The sequence below is a fragment of the Phyllobates terribilis genome, unplaced genomic scaffold (genome assembly GCF_046119375.1).
Source record: "Phyllobates terribilis strain yellow unplaced genomic scaffold, ASM4611937v1 Scaffold_160__1_contigs__length_4322635, whole genome shotgun sequence".
NCBI lineage: Eukaryota > Metazoa > Chordata > Amphibia > Anura > Dendrobatidae > Phyllobates > Phyllobates terribilis.
Window position 1 is genome coordinate 3,054,523 of NW_027362920.1, and position 27,993 is coordinate 3,082,515.

A 27,993-nucleotide genomic window follows, 5' to 3' on the forward strand; every position below is an offset into this window, starting at 1 on the left:
ACATGAAAAATCCAATGAGGAGAAGAAAAGCAAAGCCAAAGAGTCCATTCCAAAATCCAACAAACAAGCAAAATGAACAAAAAACATTGAATTCAATTCTTTCTGATTTTAGAAACTGCATTAAAGAAGGGGTGCACCGGTCCTGGAGATACTGCAATACCAGGTCAATGCGTGGAGTGGACAGAGCAAGCTCTTTTTCCATCTCCCTGTTCTAAAAATCCATTTAATATATGGTCCCCAGATAGGGGACGTATCAGATATTAAACTGATAAGAACAGATACTACACTTGATCTTAGCCAAAAGGCCGAGAAGCGATAACCAGAATTGGTTTCAAACTACGGAGCCACCCAAGGATCCTGAAAAGTCCATTTGTGGAGATGAGCTCCTGGACTCCCGTTAAGAAGACATGTTGTCAACCTCTAGATCCCTTACATGCCTGCACTTTTCGGCTTGCTGCTGCTGCAATCCACGCGTTTTAGATCTGCATAACTCCACCTCTTTAAACACAGCACCTTCACCCCCTGCTGTTCCCACCCGCCTCAACACCGTTGGAAGGGAGGAGAACCAATTAAGGCGGGGGGTGGGGTGGAACGAGCAGCTGTCTACCCTTAGCAGGAGGGCTCCTGATTACATACCTCTCCTGCTGCTGCTGCTGCTGGCTGTCCAGCAGCAGACTGAAGGTGGCTGCTGCTGTGCACAGGTATATAAAGGCTCAGAGCCTATTATGACACGCGCAGCCAGCGTTCCATTGCCACATTCCATCTACTGCAGGCAGGATACCTGGCTGGCTGAATGTCGCTGAGAAGCTCACAGAGACCGCCATAAGCAACAGTTTAACAGAATGCCACAGACTAATCAACCAAACTTTTTGGGTTGGGTTCTCTTTTATAGTCTGCAGGCATTAAATGAAAGAAGTCAGTGTTCCAGCAGAAGGAGACAACGTTTCAGAAAAGGCATTGTAGCAAACCAAAAAAGAAATTTTAAGCGCAGCAGAGTAACCAGCGCACATACCTGTTAGCTCAGGTGAGTTTAAAAGGCTGCTGTTGATAACAAGGGCATTTGCTAAATAGATGGTGTGTGTGCAACAATATACTGAAAGGTCAATTATATTGTGCAGCTTATCTCACCACCTGTAGTTATTTAGGTGAAAGCTCCAAAATGCTTGCCTAATATGTCTGTTTATCCAAAAGGAAGTAAAAAGGGAGAGCTAGAAAGATAGCATTGCATCACATTACATGGCAATGCAATGCACAGTTGCTGAAGTTGAACCAAAATGAGCTTGTAATCTGGCTTCTGCAACTTTGAACATGAAAAATCCAATGAGGAGAAGAAAAGCAAAGCCAAAGAGTCCATCCCAAAATCCGACAAACAAGCAAAATGAACAAAAAACATTGAATTCAATTCTTTCTGATTTTAGAAACTGCATTAAAGAAGGGGTGCACCGGTCCTGGAGATACTGCAATACCAGGTCAATGCGTGGAGTGGACAGAGCAAGCTCTTTTTCCATCTCCCTGTTCTAAAAATCCATTTAATATATGGTCCCCAGATAGGGGACGTATCAGATATTAAACTGATAAGAACAGATACTACACTTGATCTTAGCCAAAAGGCCGAGAAGCGATAACCAGAATTGGTTTCAAACTACGGAGCCACCCAAGGATCCTGAAATGTCCATTTGTGGAGATGAGCTCCTGGACTCCCGTTAAGAAGACATGTTGTCAACCTCTAGATCCCTTACATGCCTGCACTTTTCGGCTTGCTGCTGCTGCAATCCACGCGTTTTAGATCTGCATAACTCCACCTCTTTAAACACAGCACCTTCACCCCCTGCTGTTCCCACCCACCTCAACACCGTTGGAAGGGAGGAGAACCAATTAAGGCGGGGGGTGGGGTGGAACGAGCAGCTGTCTACCCTTAGCAGGAGGGCTCCTGATTACATACCTCTCCTGCTGCTGCTGCTGCTGGCTGTCCAGCAGCAGACTGAAGGTGGCTGCTGCTGTGCACAGGTATATAAAGGCTCAGAGCCTATTATGACACGCGCAGCCAGCGTTCCATTGCCACATTCCATCTACTGCAGGCAGGATACCTGGCTGGCTGAATGTCGCTGAGAAGCTCACAGAGACCGCCATAAGCAACAGTTTAACAGAATGCCACAGACTAATCAACCAAACTTTTTGGGTTGGGTTCTCTTTTATAGTCTGCAGGCATTAAATGAAAGAAGTCAGTGTTCCAGCAGAAGGAGACAACGTTTCAGAAAAGGCATTGTAGCAAACCAAAAAAGAAATTTTAAGCGCAGCAGAGTAACCAGCGCACATGCCTGTTAGCTCAGGTGAGTTTAAAAGGCTGCTGTTGATAACAAGGGCATTTGCTAAATAGATGGTGTGTGTGCAACAATATACTGAAAGGTCAATTATATTGTGCAGCTTATCTCACCACCTGTAGTTATTTAGGTGAAAGCTCCAAAATGCTTGCCTAATATGTCTGTTTATCCAAAAGGAAGTAAAAAGGGAGAGCTAGAAAGATAGCATTGCATCACATTACATGGCAATGCAATGCACAGTTGCTGAAGTTGAACCAAAATGAGCTTGTAATCTGGCTTCTGCAACTTTGAACATGAAAAATCCAATGAGGAGAAGAAAAGCAAAGCCAAAGAGTCCATTCCAAAATCCAACAAACAAGCAAAATGAACAAAAAACATTGAATTCAATTCTTTCTGATTTTAGAAACTGCATTAAAGAAGGGGTGCACCGGTCCTGGAGATACTGCAATACCAGGTCAATGCGTGGAGTGGACAGAGCAAGCTCTTTTTCCATCTCCCTGTTCTAAAAATCCATTTAATATATGGTCCCCAGATAGGGGACGTATCAGATATTAAACTGATAAGAACAGATACTACACTTGATCTTAGCCAAAAGGCCGAGAAGCGATAACCAGAATTGGTTTCAAACTACGGAGCCACCCAAGGATCCTGAAAAGTCCATTTGTGGAGATGAGCTCCTGGACTCCCGTTAAGAAGACATGTTGTCAACCTCTAGATCCCTTACATGCCTGCACTTTTCGGCTTGCTGCTGCTGCAATCCACGCGTTTTAGATCTGCATAACTCCACCTCTTTAAACACAGCACCTTCACCCCCTGCTGTTCCCACCCGCCTCAACACCGTTGGAAGGGAGGAGAACCAATTAAGGCGGGGGGTGGGGTGGAACGAGCAGCTGTCTACCCTTAGCAGGAGGGCTCCTGATTACATACCTCTCCTGCTGCTGCTGCTGCTGGCTGTCCAGCAGCAGACTGAAGGTGGCTGCTGCTGTGCACAGGTATATAAAGGCTCAGAGCCTATTATGACACGCGCAGCCAGCATTCCATTGCCACATTCCATCTACTGCAGGCAGGATACCTGGCTGGCTGAATGTCGCTGAGAAGCTCACAGAGACCGCCATAAGCAACAGTTTAACAGAATGCCACAGACTAATCAACCAAACTTTTTGGGTTGGGTTCTCTTTTATAGTCTGCAGGCATTAAATGAAAGAAGTCAGTGTTCCAGCAGAAGGAGACAACGTTTCAGAAAAGGCATTGTAGCAAACCAAAAAAGAAATTTTAAGCGCAGCAGAGTAACCAGCGCACATACCTGTTAGCTCAGGTGAGTTTAAAAGGCTGCTGTTGATAACAAGGGCATTTGCTAAATAGATGGTGTGTGTGCAACAATATACTGAAAGGTCAATTATATTGTGCAGCTTATCTCACCACCTGTAGTTATTTAGGTGAAAGCTCCAAAATGCTTGCCTAATATGTCTGTTTATCCAAAAGGAAGTAAAAAGGGAGAGCTAGAAAGATAGCATTGCATCACATTACATGGCAATGCAATGCACAGTTGCTGAAGTTGAACCAAAATGAGCTTGTAATCTGGCTTCTGCAACTTTGAACATGAAAAATCCAATGAGGAGAAGAAAAGCAAAGCCAAAGAGTCCATCCCAAAATCCGACAAACAAGCAAAATGAACAAAAAACATTGAATTCAATTCTTTCTGATTTTAGAAACTGCATTAAAGAAGGGGTGCACCGGTCCTGGAGATACTGCAATACCAGGTCAATGCGTGGAGTGGACAGAGCAAGCTCTTTTTCCATCTCCCTGTTCTAAAAATCCATTTAATATATGGTCCCCAGATAGGGGACGTATCAGATATTAAACTGATAAGAACAGATTTTTTTTTTGTCGAAAGCCCGAATTCGTGTACAAAACCCGAGTGCGCTTAAAAAAGTGACAAGTGCCACAAAAAAAGTGCACTAGGATGCTGGTCTTCTTGAAACCCTCTCCAAAAGGAGAAGGGTCCCCCAAACCATTCCCCGTCCCTCCGAGCCAGAAGGCCACAGCGAGGAACAGGGACAAATAGCCACCTCCAGCCGGAGCCAGAGGCGACCCAATCTTACCCCCAGCACCTGCCCGAGTTCTCACCCGAGCAAGGCACTGGGAGCCAAAGACTGTGCTCCCCTCCCGGAAGAGGGGAGCCAACAACGCTCTCCTCCCGAAAGAGGAGAGCCAAGGGGGTTCAGGGGGGAGCGGAACCTGATGGCCACACACTCCCCCCCTAGACCTGCCAAGAGAGGAACCCGTAAGGGAACCGCATCCCGACAAAATCCTAGTAGGACGTAACACACGTGAATAAGTGGACACACAGTGACAAAGAAATTTAAATAAATAGTGAAGGTTTCACAGTATAATACTGCCCGGACCTTCGACCGGGAATTGAAAAATTCCCCATCCTAAGGCCAGAAGGCCCGGAATAAGGGTGTGTGTGAAGAAAGAAATATTGAAGTGCTAGTGCAAATGTGCCATAAACTCAAGTGGGGTTCCCAATCCCAGTGAGTTAAGGCACCCCAGGGTCACCACTCCTGGGGCACTTCACACTTCGGGCTTTCGATCTTCCCCGGCCCAATGGCGTCGATCCTGGGGGGCCATGCTTTCCACCAGATGACTATATTAGCCACCTGGCGTACTAACAAGCGCCTAAACCCCAGTGTGCATAATGTATCAATCTACTAGGGCGGCCAACATCCAAAACCGCCTTTTCGAAAGATACTACACTTGATCTTAGCCAAAAGGCCGAGAAGCGATAACCAGAATTGGTTTCAAACTACGGAGCCACCCAAGGATCCTGAAAAGTCCATTTGTGGAGATGAGCTCCTGGACTCCCGTTAAGAAGACATGTTGTCAACCTCTAGATCCCTTACATGCCTGCACTTTTCGGCTTGCTGCTGCTGCAATCCACGCGTTTTAGATCTGCATAACTCCACCTCTTTAAACACAGCACCTTCACCCCCTGCTGTTCCCACCCGCCTCAACACCGTTGGAAGGGAGGAGAACCAATTAAGGCGGGGGGTGGGGTGGAACGAGCAGCTGTCTACCCTTAGCAGGAGGGCTCCTGATTACATACCTCTCCTGCTGCTGCTGCTGGCTGTCCAGCAGCAGACTGAAGGTGGCTGCTGCTGTGCACAGGTATATAAAGGCTCAGAGCCTATTATGACACGCGCAGCCAGCGTTCCATTGCCACATTCCATCTACTGCAGGCAGGATACCTGGCTGGCTGAATGTCGCTGAGAAGCTCACAGAGACCGCCATAAGCAACAGTTTAACAGAATGCCACAGACTAATCAACCAAACTTTTTGGGTTGGGTTCTCTTTTATAGTCTGCAGGCATTAAATGAAAGAAGTCAGTGTTCCAGCAGAAGGAGACAACGTTTCAGAAAAGGCATTGTAGCAAACCAAAAAAGAAATTTTAAGCGCAGCAGAGTAACCAGCGCACATACCTGTTAGCTCAGGTGAGTTTAAAAGGCTGCTGTTGATAACAAGGGCATTTGCTAAATAGATGGTGTGTGTGCAACAATATACTGAAAGGTCAATTATATTGTGCAGCTTATCTCACCACCTGTAGTTATTTAGGTGAAAGCTCCAAAATGCTTGCCTAATATGTCTGTTTATCCAAAAGGAAGTAAAAAGGAGAGCTAGAAAGATAGCATTGCATCACATTACATGGCAATGCAATGCACAGTTGCTGAAGTTGAACCAAAATGAGCTTGTAATCTGGCTTCTGCAACTTTGAACATGAAAAATCCAATGAGGAGAAGAAAAGCAAAGCCAAAGAGTCCATCCCAAAATCCGACAAACAAGCAAAATGAACAAAAAACATTGAATTCAATTCTTTCTGATTTTAGAAACTGCATTAAAGAAGGGGTGCACCGGTCCTGGAGATACTGCAATACCAGGTCAATGCGTGGAGTGGACAGAGCAAGCTCTTTTTCCATCTCCCTGTTCTAAAAATCCATTTAATATATGGTCCCCAGATAGGGGACGTATCAGATATTAAACTGATAAGAACAGATACTACACTTGATCTTAGCCAAAAGGCTGAGAAGCGATAACCAGAATTGGTTTCAAACTACGGAGCCACCCAAGGATCCTGAAAAGTCCATTTGTGGAGATGAGCTCCTGGACTCCCGTTAAGAAGACATGTTGTCAACCTCTAGATCCCTTACATGCCTGCACTTTTCGGCTTGCTGCTGCTGCAATCCACGCGTTTTAGATCTGCATAACTCCACCTCTTTTAACACAGCACCTTCACCCCCTGCTGTTCCCACCCGCCTCAACACCGTTGGAAGGGAGGAGAACCAATTAAGGCGGGGGGTGGGGTGGAACGAGCAGCTGTCTACCCTTAGCAGGAGGGCTCCTGATTACATACCTCTCCTGCTGCTGCTGCTGCTGGCTGTCCAGCAGCAGACTGAAGGTGGCTGCTGCTGTGCACAGGTATATAAAGGCTCAGAGCCTATTATGACACGCGCAGCCAGCGTTCCATTGCCACATTCCATCTACTGCAGGCAGGATACCTGGCTGGCTGAATGTCGCTGAGAAGCTCACAGAGACCGCCATAAGCAACAGTTTAACAGAATGCCACAGACTAATCAACCAAACTTTTTGGGTTGGGTTCTCTTTTATAGTCTGCAGGCATTAAATGAAAGAAGTCAGTGTTCCAGCAGAAGGAGACAACGTTTCAGAAAAGGCATTGTAGCAAACCAAAAAAGAAATTTTAAGCGCAGCAGAGTAACCAGCGCACATACCTGTTAGCTCAGGTGAGTTTAAAAGGCTGCTGTTGATAACAAGGGCATTTGCTAAATAGATGGTGTGTGTGCAACAATATACTGAAAGGTCAATTATATTGTGCAGCTTATCTCACCACCTGTAGTTATTTAGGTGAAAGCTCCAAAATGCTTGCCTAATATGTCTGTTTATCCAAAAGGAAGTAAAAAGGAGAGCTAGAAAGATAGCATTGCATCACATTACATGGCAATGCAATGCACAGTTGCTGAAGTTGAACCAAAATGAGCTTGTAATCTGGCTTCTGCAACTTTGAACATGAAAAATCCAATGAGGAGAAGAAAAGCAAAGCCAAAGAGTCCATCCCAAAATCCGACAAACAAGCAAAATGAACAAAAAACATTGAATTCAATTCTTTCTGATTTTAGAAACTGCATTAAAGAAGGGGTGCACCGGTCCTGGAGATACTGCAATACCAGGTCAATGCGTGGAGTGGACAGAGCAAGCTCTTTTTCCATCTCCCTGTTCTAAAAATCCATTTAATATATGGTCCCCAGATAGGGGACGTATCAGATATTAAACTGATAAGAACAGATACTACACTTGATCTTAGCCAAAAGGCCGAGAAGCGATAACCAGAATTGGTTTCAAACTACGGAGCCACCCAAGGATCCTGAAAAGTCCATTTGTGGAGATGAGCTCCTGGACTCCCGTTAAGAAGACATGTTGTCAACCTCTAGATCCCTTACATGCCTGCACTTTTCGGCTTGCTGCTGCTGCAATCCACGCGTTTTAGATCTGCATAACTCCACCTCTTTAAACACAGCACCTTCACCCCCTGCTGTTCCCACCCGCCTCAACACCGTTGGAAGGGAGGAGAACCAATTAAGGCGGGGGGTGGGGTGGAACGAGCAGCTGTCTACCCTTAGCAGGAGGGCTCCTGATTACATACCTCTCCTGCTGCTGCTGCTGCTGGCTGTCCAGCAGCAGACTGAAGGTGGCTGCTGCTGTGCACAGGTATATAAAGGCTCAGAGCCTATTATGACACGCGCAGCCAGCGTTCCATTGCCACAGTCCATCTACTGCAGGCAGGATACCTGGCTGGCTGAATGTCGCTGAGAAGCTCACAGAGACCGCCATAAGCAACAGTTTAACAGAATGCCACAGACTAATCAACCAAACTTTTTGGGTTGGGTTCTCTTTTATAGTCTGCAGGCATTAAATGAAAGAAGTCAGTGTTCCAGCAGAAGGAGACAACGTTTCAGAAAAGGCATTGTAGCAAACCAAAAAAGAAATTTTAAGCGCAGCAGAGTAACCAGCGCACATACCTGTTAGCTCAGGTGAGTTTAAAAGGCTGCTGTTGATAACAAGGGCATTTGCTAAATAGATGGTGTGTGTGCAACAATATACTGAAAGGTCAATTATATTGTGCAGCTTATCTCACCACCTGTAGTTATTTAGGTGAAAGCTCCAAAATGCTTGCCTAATATGTCTGTTTATCCAAAAGGAAGTAAAAAGGGAGAGCTAGAAAGATAGCATTGCATCACATTACATGGCAATGCAATGCACAGTTGCTGAAGTTGAACCAAAATGAGCTTGTAATCTGGCTTCTGCAACTTTGAACATGAAAAATCCAATGAGGAGAAGAAAAGCAAAGCCAAAGAGTCCATCCCAAAATCCGACAAACAAGCAAAATGAACAAAAAACATTGAATTCAATTCTTTCTGATTTTAGAAACTGCATTAAAGAAGGGGTGCACCGGTCCTGGAGATACTGCAATACCAGGTCAATGCGTGGAGTGGACAGAGCAAGCTCTTTTTCCATCTCCCTGTTCTAAAAATCCATTTAATATATGGTCCCCAGATAGGGGACGTATCAGATATTAAACTGATAAGAACAGATTTTTTTAATTGAATGCGTCAGAAGACGCGACATAAATTAAATTCCATTTGCATGGATAACCAAAAAAATGTCGCCTACGCCTTCATCATCCGAATTCAACTTTTTGTTTTTTTTAAGAAAATTTAATGATAATTAATAAATAAAACATAACATAACATATCCTTACATCAACAACAAAAAACTTCCAACAAAAACATCAACTCAACATTTTTCTTCTTCCATGTTTCTTCTTCCTCCATGACATGTCCAACAATTTCCAGTCAAAACCTTGCAGCAAAATCTTTTCATCTTCTTCAGCTTCAGCACTGGTATCAACACAATCCTGCATTACTTTCTCTTTTCCCTTATCATCCACCTTCCTTTTTTCCTTAACGTCTTTACTTCTAGGTACTCTCTCCAGTCTGCAAAACATAGAGTCCCCAACTCCTGAGAACTCCTGCTTCTCTCCCACAAACTCCTTCTTATTTTCAACTACTTGTATATCTTTGTCTTCTTTCTCTTTACAATCTTCAAACGATTCTTCAAATATCTTTTTCCCTTTCTCCTCTTTTTTCCCACCTTCCTCATAACAAAATCCAGGTTTCCCATTATCAATTCTTCTTTTACCATTTTCCACATAACTGAATCCACATTTACCATTTATAACAATCCTTCCTAAACTTAGTTCATTTTGTCCATTTTCCCAAACTAGGAAACTTCTCTTCCCATTCCAGACTCCCACTTTATTTAAGTAGTCCTTCTGGAATTTTACCAAAATACTCCATGGCTTCAAAAACTCCATCACTTCCTCCATCTCTACAAAGGGGTCATCCATACAGATAACCACCTTTTTCGGCCTTCCAGCAAAAAGAGCATTAACTCAAATTTCTTTTCCTTCCCAATTCTTGAGAAGACAAATACACTTTTCTTCAGACTTCAGTGTTACGTCAAATACCTTTTTAAACTTGATTTCTTGCATACAAAAAATGTCCTCTTCAATGATCGTCCCATACTTGAACAGAATATCCAAGATCTGATCCTCCTCCAACGAAAAATCCTCTAACTCCGTCTTCACATAGAACCGTAAACAGTTCCTCTTCCTCGTCAACTCCATCTTCTTCCTCCAAAAGAACTGCCCCCCACAGCTATGTGTGGTGACACGATGATCGCCTCTCGTTGCCCAGGGACTAATCCGACTCCCCAATAGCAGCAGGAGGGTGAAGCCCTGCCGTTAGACAAAGCGATCCCCCCAGGCCAAGGAGCCGGGTACCCTGGGCACCTCCTAGCCAAGGCCAAGGCAGCAACTGGTAGATCACTGCACCTGATCTTAGCCAAAAGGCCGAGAAGCGATAACCAGAATTGGTTTCAAACTACGGAGCCACCCAAGGATCCTGAAAAGTCCATTTGTGGAGATGAGCTCCTGGACTCCCGTTAAGAAGACATGTTGTCAACCTCTAGATCCCTTACATGCCTGCACTTTTCGGCTTGCTGCTGCTGCAATCCACGCGTTTTAGATCTGCATAACTCCACCTCTTTAAACACAGCACCTTCACCCCCTGCTGTTCCCACCCGCCTCAACACCGTTGGAAGGGAGGAGAACCAATTAAGGCGGGGGGTGGGGTGGAACGAGCAGCTGTCTACCCTTAGCAGGAGGGCTCCTGATTACATACCTCTCCTGCTGCTGCTGCTGCTGGCTGTCCAGCAGCAGACTGAAGGTGGCTGCTGCTGTGCACAGGTATATAAAGGCTCAGAGCCTATTATGACACGCGCAGCCAGCGTTCCATTGCCACATTCCATCTACTGCAGGCAGGATACCTGGCTGGCTGAATGTCGCTGAGAAGCTCACAGAGACCGCCATAAGCAACAGTTTAACAGAATGCCACAGACTAATCAACCAAACTTTTTGGGTTGGGTTCTCTTTTATAGTCTGCAGGCATTAAATGAAAGAAGTCAGTGTTCCAGCAGAAGGAGACAACGTTTCAGAAAAGGCATTGTAGCAAACCAAAAAAGAAATTTTAAGCGCAGCAGAGTAACCAGCGCACATACCTGTTAGCTCAGGTGAGTTTAAAAGGCTGCTGTTGATAACAAGGGCATTTGCTAAATAGATGGTTTGTGTGCAACAATATACTGAAAGGTCAATTATATTGGGCAGCTTATCTCACCACCTGTAGTTATTTAGGTGAAAGCTCCAAAATGCTTGCCTAATATGTCTGTTTATCCAAAAGGAAGTAAAAAGGGAGAGCTAGAAAGATAGCATTGCATCACATTACATGGCAATGCAATGCACAGTTGCTGAAGTTGAACCAAAATGAGCTTGTAATCTGGCTTCTGCAACTTTGAACATGAAAAATCCAATGAGGAGAAGAAAAGCAAAGCCAAAGAGTCCATCCCAAAATCCGACAAACAAGCAAAATGAACAAAAAACATTGAATTCAATTCTTTCTGATTTTAGAAACTGCATTAAAGAAGGGGTGCACCGGTCCTGGAGATACTGCAATACCAGGTCAATGCGTGGAGTGGACAGAGCAAGCTCTTTTTCCATCTCCCTGTTCTAAAAATCCATTTAATATATGGTCCCCAGATAGGGGACGTATCAGATATTAAACTGATAAGAACAGATACTACACTTGATCTTAGCCAAAAGGCCGAGAAGCGATAACCAGAATTGGTTTCAAACTACGGAGCCACCCAAGGATCCTGAAAAGTCCATTTGTGGAGATGAGCTCCTGGACTCCCGTTAAGAAGACATGTTGTCAACCTCTAGATCCCTTACATGCCTGCACTTTTCGGCTTGCTGCTGCTGCAATCCACGCGTTTTAGATCTGCATAACTCCACCTCTTTAAACACAGCACCTTCACCCCCTGCTGTTCCCACCCGCCTCAACACCGTTGGAAGGGAGGAGAACCAATTAAGGCGGGGGGTGGGGTGGAACGAGCAGCTGTCTACCCTTAGCAGGAGGGCTCCTGATTACATACCTCTCCTGCTGCTGCTGCTGCTGGCTGTCCAGCAGCAGACTGAAGGTGGCTGCTGCTGTGCACAGGTATATAAAGGCTCAGAGCCTATTATGACACGCGCAGCCAGCGTTCCATTGCCACATTCCATCTACTGCAGGCAGGATACCTGGCTGGCTGAATGTCGCTGAGAAGCTCACAGAGACCGCCATAAGCAACAGTTTAACAGAATGCCACAGACTAATCAACCAAACTTTTTGGGTTGGGTTCTCTTTTATAGTCTGCAGGCATTAAATGAAAGAAGTCAGTGTTCCAGCAGAAGGAGACAACGTTTCAGAAAAGGCATTGTAGCAAACCAAAAAAGAAATTTTAAGCGCAGCAGAGTAACCAGCGCACATACCTGTTAGCTCAGGTGAGTTTAAAAGGCTGCTGTTGATAACAAGGGCATTTGCTAAATAGATGGTGTGTGTGCAACAATATACTGAAAGGTCAATTATATTGTGCAGCTTATCTCACCACCTGTAGTTATTTAGGTGAAAGCTCCAAAATGCTTGCCTAATATGTCTGTTTATCCAAAAGGAAGTAAAAAGGGAGAGCTAGAAAGATAGCATTGCATCACATTACATGGCAATGCAATGCACAGTTGCTGAAGTTGAACCAAAATGAGCTTGTAATCTGGCTTCTGCAACTTTGAACATGAAAAATCCAATGAGGAGAAGAAAAGCAAAGCCAAAGAGTCCATCCCAAAATCCGACAAACAAGCAAAATGAACAAAAAACATTGAATTCAATTCTTTCTGATTTTAGAAACTGCATTAAAGAAGGGGTGCACCGGTCCTGGAGATACTGCAATACCAGGTCAATGCGTGGAGTGGACAGAGCAAGCTCTTTTTCCATCTCCCTGTTCTAAAAATCCATTTAATATATGGTCCCCAGATAGGGGACGTATCAGATATTAAACTGATAAGAACAGATACTACACTTGATCTTAGCCAAAAGGCCGAGAAGCGATAACCAGAATTGGTTTCAAACTACGGAGCCACCCAAGGATCCTGAAAAGTCCATTTGTGGAGATGAGCTCCTGGACTCCCGTTAAGAAGACATGTTGTCAACCTCTAGATCCCTTACATGCCTGCACTTTTCGGCTTGCTGCTGTTGCAATCCACGCGTTTTAGATCTGCATAACTCCACCTCTTTAAACACAGCACCTTCACCCCCTGCTGTTCCCACCCGCCTCAACACCGTTGGAAGGGAGGAGAACCAATTAAGGCGGGGGGTGGGGTGGAACGAGCAGCTGTCTACCCTTAGCAGGAGGGCTCCTGATTACATACCTCTCCTGCTGCTGCTGCTGGCTGTCCAGCAGCAGACTGAAGGTGGCTGCTGCTGTGCACAGGTATATAAAGGCTCAGAGCCTATTATGACACGCGCAGCCAGCGTTCCATTGCCACATTCCATCTACTGCAGGCAGGATACCTGGCTGGCTGAATGTCGCTGAGAAGCTCACAGAGACCGCCATAAGCAACAGTTTAACAGAATGCCACAGACTAATCAACCAAACTTTTTGGGTTGGGTTCTCTTTTATAGTCTGCAGGCATTAAATGAAAGAAGTCAGTGTTCCAGCAGAAGGAGACAACGTTTCAGAAAAGGCATTGTAGCAAACCAAAAAAGAAATTTTAAGCGCAGCAGAGTAACCAGCGCACATACCTGTTAGCTCAGGTGAGTTTAAAAGGCTGCTGTTGATAACAAGGGCATTTGCTAAATAGATGGTGTGTGTGCAACAATATACTGAAAGGTCAATTATATTGTGCAGCTTATCTCACCACCTGTAGTTATTTAGGTGAAAGCTCCAAAATGCTTGCCTAATATGTCTGTTTATCCAAAAGGAAGTAAAAAGGGAGAGCTAGAAAGATAGCATTGCATCACATTACATGGCAATGCAATGCACAGTTGCTGAAGTTGAACCAAAATGAGCTTGTAATCTGGCTTCTGCAACTTTGAACATGAAAAATCCAATGAGGAGAAGAAAAGCAAAGCCAAAGAGTCCATCCCAAAATCCGACAAACAAGCAAAATGAACAAAAAACATTGAATTCAATTCTTTCTGATTTTAGAAACTGCATTAAAGAAGGGGTGCACCGGTCCTGGAGATACTGCAATACCAGGTCAATGCGTGGAGTGGACAGAGCAAGCTCTTTTTCCATCTCCCTGTTCTAAAAATCCATTTAATATATGGTCCCCAGATAGGGGACGTATCAGATATTAAACTGATAAGAACAGATACTACACTTGATCTTAGCCAAAAGGCCGAGAAGCGATAACCAGAATTGGTTTCAAACTACGGAGCCACCCAAGGATCCTGAAAAGTCCATTTGTGGAGATGAGCTCCTGGACTCCCGTTAAGAAGACATGTTGTCAACCTCTAGATCCCTTACATGCCTGCACTTTTCGGCTTGCTGCTGCTGCAATCCACGCGTTTTAGATCTGCATAACTCCACCTCTTTAAACACAGCACCTTCACCCCCTGCTGTTCCCACCCGCCTCAACACCGTTGGAAGGGAGGAGAACCAATTAAGGCGGGGGGTGGGGTGGAACGAGCAGCTGTCTACCCTTAGCAGGAGGGCTCCTGATTACATACCTCTCCTGCTGCTGCTGCTGCTGGCTGTCCAGCAGCAGACTGAAGGTGGCTGCTGCTGTGCACAGGTATATAAAGGCTCAGAGCCTATTATGACACGTGCAGCCAGCGTTCCATTGCCACATTCCATCTACTGCAGGCAGGATACCTGGCTGGCTGAATGTCGCTGAGAAGCTCACAGAGACCGCCATAAGCAACAGTTTAACAGAATGCCACAGACTAATCAACCAAACTTTTTGGGTTGGGTTCTCTTTTATAGTCTGCAGGCATTAAATGAAAGAAGTCAGTGTTCCAGCAGAAGGAGACAACGTTTCAGAAAAGGCATTGTAGCAAACCAAAAAAGAAATTTTAAGCGCAGCAGAGTAACCAGCGCACATACCTGTTAGCTCAGGTGAGTTTAAAAGGCTGCTGTTGATAACAAGGGCATTTGCTAAATAGATGGTGTGTGTGCAACAATATACTGAAAGGTCAATTATATTGTGCAGCTTATCTCACCACCTGTAGTTATTTAGGTGAAAGCTCCAAAATGCTTGCCTAATATGTCTGTTTATCCAAAAGGAAGTAAAAAGGGAGAGCTAGAAAGATAGCATTGCATCACATTACATGGCAATGCAATGCACAGTTGCTGAAGTTGAACCAAAATGAGCTTGTAATCTGGCTTCTGCAACTTTGAACATGAAAAATCCAATGAGGAGAAGAAAAGCAAAGCCAAAGAGTCCATCCCAAAATCCGACAAACAAGCAAAATGAACAAAAAACATTGAATTCAATTCTTTCTGATTTTAGAAACTGCATTAAAGAAGGGGTGCACCGGTCCTGGAGATACTGCAATACCAGGTCAATGCGTGGAGTGGACAGAGCAAGCTCTTTTTCCATCTCCCTGTTCTAAAAATCCATTTAATATATGGTCCCCAGATAGGGGACGTATCAGATATTAAACTGATAAGAACAGATACTACACTTGATCTTAGCCAAAAGGCCGAGAAGCGATAACCAGAATTGGTTTCAAACTACGGAGCCACCCAAGGATCCTGAAAAGTCCATTTGTGGAGATGAGCTCCTGGACTCCCGTTAAGAAGACATGTTGTCAACCTCTAGATCCCTTACATGCCTGCACTTTTCGGCTTGCTGCTGCTGCAATCCACGCGTTTTAGATCTGCATAACTCCACCTCTTTAAACACAGCACCTTCACCCCCTGCTGTTCCCACCCGCCTCAACACCGTTGGAAGGGAGGAGAACCAATTAAGGCGGGGGGTGGGGTGGAACGAGCAGCTGTCTACCCTTAGCAGGAGGGCTCCTGATTACATACCTCTCCTGCTGCTGCTGCTGCTGGCTGTCCAGCAGCAGACTGAAGGTGGCTGCTGCTGTGCACAGGTATATAAAGGCTCAGAGCCTATTATGACACGCGCAGCCAGCGTTCCATTGCCACATTCCATCTACTGCAGGCAGGATACCTGGCTGGCTGAATGTCGCTGAGAAGCTCACAGAGACCGCCATAAGCAACAGTTTAACAGAATGCCACAGACTAATCAACCAAACTTTTTGGGTTGGGTTCTCTTTTATAGTCTGCAGGCATTAAATGAAAGAAGTCAGTGTTCCAGCAGAAGGAGACAACGTTTCAGAAAAGGCATTGTAGCAAACCAAAAAAGAAATTTTAAGCGCAGCAGAGTAATCAGCGCACATACCTGTTAGCTCAGGTGAGTTTAAAAGGCTGCTGTTGATAACAAGGGCATTTGCTAAATAGATGGTGTGTGTGCAACAATATACTGAAAGGTCAATTATATTGGGCAGCTTATCTCACCACCTGTAGTTATTTAGGTGAAAGCTCCAAAATGCTTGCCTAATATGTCTGTTTATCCAAAAGGAAGTAAAAAGGGAGAGCTAGAAAGATAGCATTGCATCACATTACATGGCAATGCAATGCACAGTTGCTGAAGTTGAACCAAAATGAGCTTGTAATCTGGCTTCTGCAACTTTGAACATGAAAAATCCAATGAGGAGAAGAAAAGCAAAGCCAAAGAGTCCATCCCAAAATCCGACAAACAAGCAAAATGAACAAAAAACATTGAATTCAATTCTTTCTGATTTTAGAAACTGCATTAAAGAAGGGGTGCACCGGTCCTGGAGATACTGCAATACCAGGTCAATGCGTGGAGTGGACAGAGCAAGCTCTTTTTCCATCTCCCTGTTCTAAAAATCCATTTAATATATGGTCCCCAGATAGGGGACGTATCAGATATTAAACTGATAAGAACAGATACTACACTTGATCTTAGCCAAAAGGCCGAGAAGCGATAACCAGAATTGGTTTCAAACTACGGAGCCACCCAAGGATCCTGAAAAGTCCATTTGTGGAGATGAGCTCCTGGACTCCCGTTAAGAAGACATGTTGTCAACCTCTAGATCCCTTACATGCCTGCACTTTTCGGCTTGCTGCTGCTGCAATCCACGCGTTTTAGATCTGCATAACTCCACCTCTTTAAACACAGCACCTTCACCCCCTGCTGTTCCCACCCGCCTCAACACCGTTGGAAGGGAGGAGAACCAATTAAGGCGGGGGGTGGGGTGGAACGAGCAGCTGTCTACCCTTAGCAGGAGGGCTCCTGATTACATACCTCTCCTGCTGCTGCTGCTGCTGGCTGTCCAGCAGCAGACTGAAGGTGGCTGCTGCTGTGCACAGGTATATAAAGGCTCAGAGCCTATTATGACACGCGCAGCCAGCGTTCCATTGCCACATTCCATCTACTGCAGGCAGGATACCTGGCTGGCTGAATGTCGCTGAGAAGCTCACAGAGACCGCCATAAGCAACAGTTTAACAGAATGCCACAGACTAATCAACCAAACTTTTTGGGTTGGGTTCTCTTTTATAGTCTGCAGGCATTAAATGAAAGAAGTCTGTGTTCCAGCAGAAGGAGACAACGTTTCAGAAAAGGCATTGTAGCAAACCAAAAAAGAAATTTTAAGCGCAGCAGAGTAACCAGCGCACATACCTGTTAGCTCAGGTGAGTTTAAAAGGCTGCTGTTGATAACAAGGGCATTTGCTAAATAGATGGTGTGTGTGCAACAATATACTGAAAGGTCAATTATATTGTGCAGCTTATCTCACCACCTGTAGTTATTTAGGTGAAAGCTCCAAAATGCTTGCCTAATATGTCTGTTTATCCAAAAGGAAGTAAAAAGGGAGAGCTAGAAAGATAGCATTGCATCACATTACATGGCAATGCAATGCACAGTTGCTGAAGTTGAACCAAAATGAGCTTGTAATCTGGCTTCTGCAACTTTGAACATGAAAAATCCAATGAGGAGAAGAAAAGCAAAGCCAAAGAGTCTATCCCAAAATCCGACAAACAAGCAAAATGAACAAAAAACATTGAATTCAATTCTTTCTGATTTTAGAAACTGCATTAAAGAAGGGGTGCACCGGTCCTGGAGATACTGCAATACCAGGTCAATGCGTGGAGTGGACAGAGCAAGCTCTTTTTCCATCTCCCTGTTCTAAAAATCCATTTAATATATGGTCCCCAGATAGGGGACGTATCAGATATTAAACTGATAAGAACAGATACTACACTTGATCTTAGCCAAAAGGCCGAGAAGCGATAACCAGAATTGGTTTCAAACTACGGAGCCACCCAAGGATCCTGAAAAGTCCATTTGTGGAGATGAGCTCCTGGACTCCCGTTAAGAAGACATGTTGTCAACCTCTAGATCCCTTACATGCCTGCACTTTTCGGCTTGCTGCTGCTGCAATCCACGCGTTTTAGATCTGCATAACTCCACCTCTTTAAACACAGCACCTTCACCCCCTGCTGTTCCCACCCGCCTCAACACCGTTGGAAGGGAGGAGAACCAATTAAGGCGGGGGGTGGGGTGGAACGAGCAGCTGTCTACCCTTAGCAGGAGGGCTCCTGATTACATACCTCTCCTGCTGCTGCTGCTGCTGGCTGTCCAGCAGCAGACTGAAGGTGGCTGCTGCTGTGCACAGGTATATAAAGGCTCAGAGCCTATTATGACACGCGCAGCCAGCGTTCCATTGCCACATTCCATCTACTGCAGGCAGGATACCTGGCTGGCTGAATGTCGCTGAGAAGCTCACAGAGACCGCCATAAGCAACAGTTTAACAGAATGCCACAGACTAATCAACCAAACTTTTTGGGTTGGGTTCTCTTTTATAGTCTGCAGGCATTAAATGAAAGAAGTCAGTGTTCCAGCAGAAGGAGACAACGTTTCAGAAAAGGCATTGTAGCAAACCAAAAAAGAAATTTTAAGCGCAGCAGAGTAACCAGCGCACATACCTGTTAGCTCAGGTGAGTTTAAAAGGCTGCTGTTGATAACAAGGGCATTTGCTAAATAGATGGTGTGTGTGCAACAATATACTGAAAGGTCAATTATATTGTGCAGCTTATCTCACCACCTGTAGTTATTTAGGTGAAAGCTCCAAAATGCTTGCCTAATATGTCTGTTTATCCAAAAGGAAGTAAAAAGGGAGAGCTAGAAAGATAGCATTGCATCACATTACATGGCAATGCAATGCACAGTTGCTGAAGTTGAACCAAAATGAGCTTGTAATCTGGCTTCTGCAACTTTGAACATGAAAAATCCAATGAGGAGAAGAAAAGCAAAGCCAAAGAGTCCATCCCAAAATCCGACAAACAAGCAAAATGAACAAAAAACATTGAATTCAATTCTTTCTGATTTTAGAAACTGCATTAAAGAAGGGGTGCACCGGTCCTGGAGATACTGCAATACCAGGTCAATGCGTGGAGTGGACAGAGCAAGCTCTTTTTCCATCTCCCTGTTCTAAAAATCCATTTAATATATGGTCCCCAGATAGGGGACGTATCAGATATTAAACTGATAAGAACAGATACTACACTTGATCTTAGCCAAAAGGCCGAGAAGCGATAACCAGAATTGGTTTCAAACTACGGAGCCACCCAAGGATCCTGAAAAGTCCATTTGTGGAGATGAGCTCCTGGACTCCCGTTAAGAAGACATGTTGTCAACCTCTAGATCCCTTACATGCCTGCACTTTTCGGCTTGCTGCTGCTGCAATCCACGCGTTTTAGATCTGCATAACTCCACCTCTTTAAACACAGCACCTTCACCCCCTGCTGTTCCCACCCGCCTCAACACCGTTGGAAGGGAGGAGAACCAATTAAGGCGGGGGGTGGGGTGGAACGAGCAGCTGTCTACCCTTAGCAGGAGGGCTCCTGATTACATACCTCTCCTGCTGCTGCTGCTGCTGGCTGTCCAGCAGCAGACTGAAGGTGGCTGCTGCTGTGCACAGGTATATAAAGGCTCAGAGCCTATTATGACACGCGCAGCCAGCGTTCCATTGCCACATTCCATCTACTGCAGGCAGGATACCTGGCTGGCTGAATGTCGCTGAGAAGCTCACAGAGACCGCCATAAGCAACAGTTTAACAGAATGCCACAGACTAATCAACCAAACTTTTTGGGTTGGGTTCTCTTTTATAGTCTGCAGGCATTAAATGAAAGAAGTCAGTGTTCCAGCAGAAGGAGACAACGTTTCAGAAAAGGCATTGTAGCAAACCAAAAAAGAAATTTTAAGCGCAGCAGAGTAACCAGCGCACATACCTGTTAGCTCAGGTGAGTTTAAAAGGCTGCTGTTGATAACAAGGGCATTTGCTAAATAGATGGTGTGTGTGCAACAATATACTGAAAGGTCAATTATATTGTGCAGCTTATCTCACCACCTGTAGTTATTTAGGTGAAAGCTCCAAAATGCTTGCCTAATATGTCTGTTTATCCAAAAGGAAGTAAAAAGGGAGAGCTAGAAAGATAGCATTGCATCACATTACATGGCAATGCAATGCACAGTTGCTGAAGTTGAACCAAAATGAGCTTGTAATCTGGCTTCTGCAACTTTGAACATGAAAAATCCAATGAGGAGAAGAAAAGCAAAGCCAAAGAGTCCATCCCAAAATCCGACAAACAAGCAAAATGAACAAAAAACATTGAATTCAATTCTTTCTGATTTTAGAAACTGCATTAAAGAAGGGGTGCACCGGTCCTGGAGATACTGCAATACCAGGTCAATGCGTGGAGTGGACAGAGCAAGCTCTTTTTCCATCTCCCTGTTCTAAAAATCCATTTAATATATGGTCCCCAGATAGGGGACGTATCAGATATTAAACTGATAAGAACAGATACTACACTTGATCTTAGCCAAAAGGCCGAGAAGCGATAACCAGAATTGGTTTCAAACTACGGAGCCACCCAAGGATCCTGAAAAGTCCATTTGTGGAGATGAGCTCCTGGACTCCCGTTAAGAAGACATGTTGTCAACCTCTAGATCCCTTACATGCCTGCACTTTTCGGCTTGCTGCTGCTGCAATCCACGCGTTTTAGATCTGCATAACTCCACCTCTTTAAACACAGCACCTTCACCCCCTGCTGTTCCCACCCGCCTCAACACTGTTGGAAGGGAGGAGAACCAATTAAGGCGGGGGGTGGGGTGGAACGAGCAGCTGTCTACCCTTAGCAGGAGGGCTCCTGATTACATACCTCTCCTGCTGCTGCTGCTGCTGGCTGTCCAGCAGCAGACTGAAGGTGGCTGCTGCTGTGCACAGGTATATAAAGGCTCAGAGCCTATTATGACACGCGCAGCCAGCGTTCCATTGCCACATTCCATCTACTGCAGGCAGGATACCTGGCTGGCTGAATGTCGCTGAGAAGCTCACAGAGACCGCCATAAGCAACAGTTTAACAGAATGCCACAGACTAATCAACCAAACTTTTTGGGTTGGGTTCTCTTTTATAGTCTGCAGGCATTAAATGAAAGAAGTCAGTGTTCCAGAAGAAGGAGACAACGTTTCAGAAAAGGCATTGTAGCAAACCAAAAAAGAAATTTTAAGCGCAGCAGAGTAACCAGCGCACATACCTGTTAGCTCAGATGAGTTTAAAAGGCTGCTGTTGATAACAAGGGCATTTGCTAAATAGATGGTGTGTGTGCAACAATATACTGAAAGGTCAATTATATTGTGCAGCTTATCTCACCACCTGTAGTTATTTAGGTGAAAGCTCCAAAATGCTTGCCTAATATGTCTGTTTATCCAAAAGGAAGTAAAAAGGGAGAGCTAGAAAGATAGCATTGCATCACATTACATGGCAATGCAATGCACAGTTGCTGAAGTTGAACCAAAATGAGCTTGTAATCTGGCTTCTGCAACTTTGAACATGAAAAATCCAATGAGGAGAAGAAAAGCAAAGCCAAAGAGTCCATCCCAAAATCCGACAAACAAGCAAAATCAACAAAAAACATTGAATTCAATTCTTTCTGATTTTAGAAACTGCATTAAAGAAGGGGTGCACCGGTCCTGGAGATACTGCAATACCAGGTCAATGCGTGGAGTGGACAGAGCAAGCTCTTTTTCCATCTCCCTGTTCTAAAAATCCATTTAATATATGGTCCCCAGATAGGGGACGTATCAGATATTAAACTGATAAGAACAGATACTACACTTGATCTTAGCCAAAAGGCCGAGAAGCGATAACCAGAATTGGTTTCAAACTACGGAGCCACCCAAGGATCCTGAAAAGTCCATTTGTGGAGATGAGCTCCTGGACTCCCGTTAAGAAGACATGTTGTCAACCTCTAGATCCCTTACATGCCTGCACTTTTCGGCTTGCTGCTGCTGCAATCCACGCGTTTTAGATCTGCATAACTCCACCTCTTTAAACACAGCACCTTCACCCCCTGCTGTTCCCACCCGCCTCAACACCGTTGGAAGGGAGGAGAACCAATTAAGGCGGGGGGTGGGGTGGAACGAGCAGCTGTCTACCCTTAGCAGGAGGGCTCCTGATTACATACCTCTCCTGCTGCTGCTGCTGCTGGCTGTCCAGCAGCAGACTGAAGGTGGCTGCTGCTGTGCACAGGTATATAAAGGCTCAGAGCCTATTATGACACGCGCAGCCAGCGTTCCATTGCCACATTCCATCTACTGCAGGCAGGATACCTGGCTGGCTGAATGTCGCTGAGAAGCTCACAGAGACCGCCATAAGCAACAGTTTAACAGAATGCCACAGACTAATCAACCAAACTTTTTGGGTTGGGTTCTCTTTTATAGTCTGCAGGCATTAAATGAAAGAAGTCAGTGTTCCAGCAGAAGGAGACAACGTTTCAGAAAAGGCATTGTAGCAAACCAAAAAAGAAATTTTAAGCGCAGCAGAGTAACCAGCGCACATACCTGTTAGCTCAGGTGAGTTTAAAAGGCTGCTGTTGATAACAAGGGCATTTGCTAAATAGATGGTGTGTGTGCAACAATATACTGAAAGGTCAATTATATTGTGCAGCTTATCTCACCACCTGTAGTTATTTAGGTGAAAGCTCCAAAATGCTTGCCTAATATGTCTGTTTATCCAAAAGGAAGTAAAAAGGGAGAGCTAGAAAGATAGCATTGCATCACATTACATGGCAATGCAATGCACAGTTGCTGAAGTTGAACCAAAATGAGCTTGTAATCTGGCTTCTGCAACTTTGAACATGAAAAATCCAATGAGGAGAAGAAAAGCAAAGCCAAAGAGTCCATCCCAAAATCCGACAAACAAGCAAAATGAACAAAAAACATTGAATTCAATTCTTTCTGATTTTAGAAACTGCATTAAAGAAGGGGTGCACCGGTCCTGGAGATACTGCAATACCAGGTCAATGCGTGGAGTGGACAGAGCAAGCTCTTTTTCCATCTCCCTGTTCTAAAAATCCATTTAATATATGGTCCCCAGATAGGGGACGTATCAGATATTAAACTGATAAGAACAGATTTTTTTGATTGAATATATCTTTTATTAGCACAAAAAATAAGTTAACAGACAGTGTACAGTGCCGCAGCCCAGTACTCACAGAATTCTACATCATATTTACATAGCATGAGGATACGACGCACTAACTAGACACATCACACCCCTATGCTACACAAAACACTCAATCTGAAAGAAAAAGCATGTCAATCAATACAGTACGACGAACCGTGATAAGGGATGGGGATTGGGAAAAAGGGGATGGGGAGGGGAAAATCACAGGCCCGAAGCTTTATTGAAAGACAACACACATAAGGGGAGAGGGGGAGGAGGGGTTTAGTCCTCATCCTCGTCCTCCGGACCGTCCATGATGGAATAATCTCTGAGCAGGCTGTGGATCAGCCTGCGGCAGTCCTGGATGGACATCCTCTCCCTCCTCAAGATGAGCCGGTTCCTGGCGACCCAAACGGCATCCTTGAAGCAGTTCATAAGGCGCCAAGCCTCCTGGATGGCTCCGACGGTATGAACCCCAGGGAAGAGTCCGTAAAGCACAGAATGGTGCGATAGGCTCGCCCTGGGGACAGAGTTCCTCAGGTCGTCCTCAAGTGCAGTCAATAGGCGCTGTGCAAATCCGCAGTCCCAAAAAGTGTGCAAAGATGTTTCCTCCACGAAGGGGCACCTTGGGCAGTACCGGGTCTTGCACAGGTTCCGGGCATGCATGAATGACCGGACGGGCAGTCCGCCCTGAATCGCCATCCACGACAAGTCCTTGTGCCCGTTGGTCAGCCTGTCAGACGACACATTTGTCCACACAGTCTCCAGCGTGTCCTGGTGAAGTCCTGTGATGTTCTCCACGTCATCCTTGGCTCTGATTAGCTTGTGGATAGTTTTGGGCTTCCACAAGTCGGGCTTGAGTCCCTCCAGTTGATGCTCCCCCACAAATCGAACGACGTCTCCGTAGAACCATGGCGTCGTCCAGTTGTAGGGGAAGGAGCTGTCCCACTTGTCCCAGCCGAGTCGCCTCCAAAGAGGAAGCAGGAAGAAGCGAGACATGGACCTGCCCGCGGAGCCATTCTTGACTTGCAAAGTCCGGCGGACACAATCACACACAAAAGAGGATCGCAGGAGGGTGGGGATATCTGGAACGCCCTTCCCACCCTTGCGAGGCTCCTTGTACATGACGGCCCGCCTGACTCTGTCCATCTTGGATCCCCAGACAAAGTGAAACACTGTCCTGGTAATGGCCCTGCACACAGTGACGTGTGGGGGCCAGGCCTGCGCCGTGTACTGCAAGACGGGCAGGACCTCATTACGCAGGACGAGTGCCTTACCCTCACAAGTGAGGTGTCTGAGGCTCCAGAGTCCGATCCGTTGCTTCACCTTGGCCAAGCGTTCTTGCCAGGACTTGAGGGCCGCTCCTTCCTTCCCGAACCAGACTCCCAGCACCTTGAGGAAATCCGGTTGAATGTTGAAGGGGAAGGGGGCGGAGGAGGCCGGCTGCCAATCCCCGAAGAGCATGGCTTCCGACTTCCTGCAGTTGACTTTGGCCCCTGAAGCCCGGCCGAACCTCTCACACGTCTGGACGAGGGCGTCGACTGAACCACGATCAGCGCAGAAGACGGTGACGTCGTCCATGTAGAGCGAGCACTTGACCTCGTGTCGTCCCGGACCCGGTGCGGTGATCCCTCTGATCTCTCCATTCTGCCGGATAGCCTCTGCGAAGAGTTCTATAACACAAACAAAAAGAAGAGGTGATAGAGGGCAGCCTTGTCTGACCCCAGAGAGGACAGGGAAGGGGTCAGTCTTCCAGCCGTTCACCAACACCGAGCTGTGGATATCAAAATACATCAGACGGACATACGAACAAAACATGTTACCCAAACCTAACCGGTGCAGAGCTCGGCCCATGAACTCGTGGGAAACCCGGTCGAAGGCCTTCTCCTGATCCAAGGAGACCAGGGCCGCGTGTGCGCGGCGGACCTTGATGTACTCGACCGTGTCCCGCACGAGAGCGAGGCTGTCTGCGATGCGACGTCCAGGGATGCCGCAGGTCTGGTCCGGGTGGATGATCCGTCCGATGACCGTCTTAAGTCGTGTCGCCATCGTCTTGGCCAGGATCTTGTAGTCCACGTTGAGCAGAGTGATGGGACGCCAATTCCTCAGGTCGCACCTCTCTCCCTTCCGCTTGTACAGGATCGTGACCATTCCTTCCCTCAAAGATGGAGGCATTCTACCCTCCACCACCATCTCCTCGTACAGGTCCAACAGGTCCGGACAGATGAGGTCTCCCAGCGCTACATAGAGCTCCGCTGGAAGACCATCACTGCCCGGGGTCCTGCCGGTCCTAAAGGATTTAGCGGCAGAGAGCAATTCGCCCACCATCAGAGGTTTGTCCAAGGCTGCCGTGCCTGCAGGATCAAGATGGTTAGTGATACCTGACAGGAACTTATCAGCAGCGTCAGGGTCGGTAGTCTTGTGGGAGTAGAGTTCGCTGTAGAAGTCGCTGACGACCCTCATCACGTCCTCCTTCCCACGTCGCATGTTTCCGCTCTCGTCTCGCAGCTCGTTCAGGGGCGTGTGACCGGCATGAAGTTTCCTGAAAAAGAATGAGTTACATTTCTCACCCTTCTCCAGATTCTCCACTTTGGAACGGAAGACGATTCGCTTGGACTCCTCCTCAAAGTGCCTTTTCAGGCTCTTCTTGGTCTCCTCCAGCTCCTCCCTCACGTCCCAGCCGCAGTGAAGAAGGTCCTGCAGCGACCGCAGCTCGCGCTGCAGCCCTCTGAAGTCCCTCCTCTTCTCACACGCCTGTTGTCGACCCTTGGCCTGAAAGAAACAGCGAAACTCAAGTTTAACATATTCCCACCAATCAGAGACTGTTTGGAAGCTACCCTTGTAGGACTGCCACATTGCGTAGGCTGCTCTCAGCTCCTCCACGACTTCATCCTGAGCCAGCAGAGCACAATTCAGCTTCCAGGAGCCGGGGCCGGACGAAAAACCGTCGCCAAGGACACCTTGTAAGTGAATGGCTCTGTGGTCGGAGAAGAAGCAGGAGACCATCGAGTGCCTACTCTGCCTGACTGCCCGAGAGGTGAACACAAAGTCAATCCTGGAGCGGAGTGAGCCATCGGGTCGGCTCCACGAATAGTTCGTGGAGCCTCTCCCCATGGAGCCCACCACGTCCTGAAGAGAGGCCTCGGTTACCATCTCGATGAGCAGCTTGGACGTGATGTCCAACTTGGCAGATGTGCCAGAACTACGACCATCCTCCTCGATGGGGCAGTTGAAATCCCCGGCCATCACTAAGGTCCTGGTGGTGGCAAGCTGAAGCCGCAGGGTCTGGAAAAGCTCCAAACGCTCATTCTTCAGTGGGGACGCATACACGTTGATGAACCTGACAGGTTCTCCCGCCCAGTTGCCATCTACAACAAGAGCCCTGCCGCAGATGAGCTCCTGGACGGACTCAAGCGTGAATGCGCCCCCCCTGATCAGAATTGCGACCCCCGCAGACTTGCAGTCACCCCCACCGGACCAGTAGGATGGACCGTGGGACCACTCCCTGGCCAGATGTTTGAAGGACCTAGAGGAGGGAAGGGAACATTCCTGCAACATATAAACATCACACAACTGGGAAGTAAGGAAGGCATAAATAGTCTGACGTCTGAACTTGTCCTTGATGCTCCTGACATTAATGGAAAATAAATTAATATTAGCCATCATGTAGGGAAAAAAGAAAAAGTTAGCGCAGGCAATACACCTTAGTTACCACTCCGGTCGGGTGGTCCCTCGTCGGTGTTGACTGCTGGTGACGGGATCACCAGCAGGCCCTCTTCCTCCATCTGGTAAAGCAGCGCGGCCTCGATCTCGGCGACCACCAGTTCCTCCTCTTCTGGCTCGGCCACCAGGGTCTCAACCATGTGCTCCATCTCTTCTGGCTCAGGGAGGGTATCCTCCTTTTCGCCTACGAAATCCAGAATCTTCTTTTTGGAGGATTCAGTAGCAGGGCTGTCCTCCACCTTCCTCTTTCCCCGGGTTGGAACTGGGGAGACAAGAAGGGGAAAATCCTCCTCGGAATAGATAGCGGCGGGTGGAGGAAAGGTTAATTCCACCGCTACCATGGTCTGGGGAGGGAGAGTGGCTGCCGGGGCAGGGGAAAGGACACCTGCTGAGGAGTAGGGGAAGGAGGAAGAGGAAGTGGAATCCTCAGCAGGGGTGGCCGGGGTGGGGGGGAATTGGACGGGGGTGGCAGGGGGAGGGATCGAGAGAGGGGTGACAGAACTCTTACCCTCCTTTGACTTTTTCTTCTGCTTCGGAGCTGCTGGGACCGTCGCTGGGGCTTTGGCCACCGACTCCTTGACCGCTTTGGCCTTGGTCGTCTCGGCCTTGGCCGCTGGGGCCTTGGTCGTCGCGTCCTTGACCTTCACAGGCCTGGTCGTCGGGGCCTTGTCCTCCGTAGCTGGGGTCGTCGCAACCACCGATGCCCAGGATCTCTCACGCTTGGGGCAATCCTTGTACAGATGAGCCGCCAGCCCACACAGGTTGCAGGATGTCTTCTTCGGGCAGTCCTTCGAGCTGTGTCCCGTCACTCGACAAATCCTGCAGGCATCCTCCTTGCAGTCCTTCATCTCGTGGCCGTTCTTGCCGCATCTCCTGCAGTTCCGCGGCATGTCCGGGTAATAGATG

At 46.7% G+C, this 27,993-nt stretch overlaps 17 non-coding genes and 1 pseudogene across 17 annotated transcripts; all 18 read right to left on the reverse strand.

The window, feature by feature from the left end:
- Window positions 1-126: 126 nt before the first annotated feature.
- LOC141207816 (U2 spliceosomal RNA) lies at window positions 127-317 on the reverse strand. Its single transcript, XR_012278139.1, has one exon. It is a non-coding gene; the product is annotated as a U2 spliceosomal RNA (small nuclear RNA).
- A 1,115-nt stretch (window positions 318-1,432) lies between these two features.
- LOC141207829 (U2 spliceosomal RNA) lies at window positions 1,433-1,623 on the reverse strand. The gene has a single exon (XR_012278151.1). It is a non-coding gene; the product is annotated as a U2 spliceosomal RNA (small nuclear RNA).
- Window positions 1,624-2,738: 1,115 nt separating this feature from the next.
- LOC141207840 (U2 spliceosomal RNA) lies at window positions 2,739-2,929 on the reverse strand. Its single transcript, XR_012278162.1, has one exon. It is a non-coding gene; the product is annotated as a U2 spliceosomal RNA (small nuclear RNA).
- Window positions 2,930-4,044: 1,115 nt separating this feature from the next.
- LOC141207291 (U2 spliceosomal RNA) lies at window positions 4,045-4,226 on the reverse strand. Its single transcript, XR_012277703.1, has one exon. It is a non-coding gene; the product is annotated as a U2 spliceosomal RNA (small nuclear RNA).
- A 790-nt stretch (window positions 4,227-5,016) lies between these two features.
- On the reverse strand, window positions 5,017-5,108 carry LOC141207381 (U2 spliceosomal RNA; annotated as a pseudogene).
- A 1,111-nt stretch (window positions 5,109-6,219) lies between these two features.
- LOC141207118 (U2 spliceosomal RNA) lies at window positions 6,220-6,410 on the reverse strand. The gene has a single exon (XR_012277542.1). It is a non-coding gene; the product is annotated as a U2 spliceosomal RNA (small nuclear RNA).
- A 1,114-nt stretch (window positions 6,411-7,524) lies between these two features.
- LOC141207851 (U2 spliceosomal RNA) lies at window positions 7,525-7,715 on the reverse strand. Its single transcript, XR_012278173.1, has one exon. It is a non-coding gene; the product is annotated as a U2 spliceosomal RNA (small nuclear RNA).
- Window positions 7,716-8,830: 1,115 nt separating this feature from the next.
- On the reverse strand, window positions 8,831-9,017 carry LOC141207260 (U2 spliceosomal RNA). The gene has a single exon (XR_012277677.1). It is a non-coding gene; the product is annotated as a U2 spliceosomal RNA (small nuclear RNA).
- Window positions 9,018-11,429: 2,412 nt separating this feature from the next.
- On the reverse strand, window positions 11,430-11,620 carry LOC141207862 (U2 spliceosomal RNA). The gene has a single exon (XR_012278184.1). It is a non-coding gene; the product is annotated as a U2 spliceosomal RNA (small nuclear RNA).
- Window positions 11,621-12,735: 1,115 nt separating this feature from the next.
- LOC141207874 (U2 spliceosomal RNA) lies at window positions 12,736-12,926 on the reverse strand. Its single transcript, XR_012278195.1, has one exon. It is a non-coding gene; the product is annotated as a U2 spliceosomal RNA (small nuclear RNA).
- Window positions 12,927-14,038: 1,112 nt separating this feature from the next.
- Window positions 14,039-14,229, reverse strand: LOC141207033 (U2 spliceosomal RNA). The gene has a single exon (XR_012277460.1). It is a non-coding gene; the product is annotated as a U2 spliceosomal RNA (small nuclear RNA).
- Window positions 14,230-15,344: 1,115 nt separating this feature from the next.
- LOC141207044 (U2 spliceosomal RNA) lies at window positions 15,345-15,535 on the reverse strand. Its single transcript, XR_012277471.1, has one exon. It is a non-coding gene; the product is annotated as a U2 spliceosomal RNA (small nuclear RNA).
- Window positions 15,536-16,650: 1,115 nt separating this feature from the next.
- On the reverse strand, window positions 16,651-16,841 carry LOC141207056 (U2 spliceosomal RNA). Its single transcript, XR_012277482.1, has one exon. It is a non-coding gene; the product is annotated as a U2 spliceosomal RNA (small nuclear RNA).
- Window positions 16,842-17,956: 1,115 nt separating this feature from the next.
- On the reverse strand, window positions 17,957-18,147 carry LOC141207068 (U2 spliceosomal RNA). Its single transcript, XR_012277493.1, has one exon. It is a non-coding gene; the product is annotated as a U2 spliceosomal RNA (small nuclear RNA).
- A 1,115-nt stretch (window positions 18,148-19,262) lies between these two features.
- Window positions 19,263-19,453, reverse strand: LOC141207079 (U2 spliceosomal RNA). Its single transcript, XR_012277504.1, has one exon. It is a non-coding gene; the product is annotated as a U2 spliceosomal RNA (small nuclear RNA).
- Window positions 19,454-20,568: 1,115 nt separating this feature from the next.
- Window positions 20,569-20,759, reverse strand: LOC141207091 (U2 spliceosomal RNA). Its single transcript, XR_012277516.1, has one exon. It is a non-coding gene; the product is annotated as a U2 spliceosomal RNA (small nuclear RNA).
- Window positions 20,760-21,874: 1,115 nt separating this feature from the next.
- On the reverse strand, window positions 21,875-22,065 carry LOC141207102 (U2 spliceosomal RNA). The gene has a single exon (XR_012277527.1). It is a non-coding gene; the product is annotated as a U2 spliceosomal RNA (small nuclear RNA).
- Window positions 22,066-23,180: 1,115 nt separating this feature from the next.
- Window positions 23,181-23,374, reverse strand: LOC141207270 (U2 spliceosomal RNA). Its single transcript, XR_012277687.1, has one exon. It is a non-coding gene; the product is annotated as a U2 spliceosomal RNA (small nuclear RNA).
- Window positions 23,375-27,993: the final 4,619 nt, after the last annotated feature.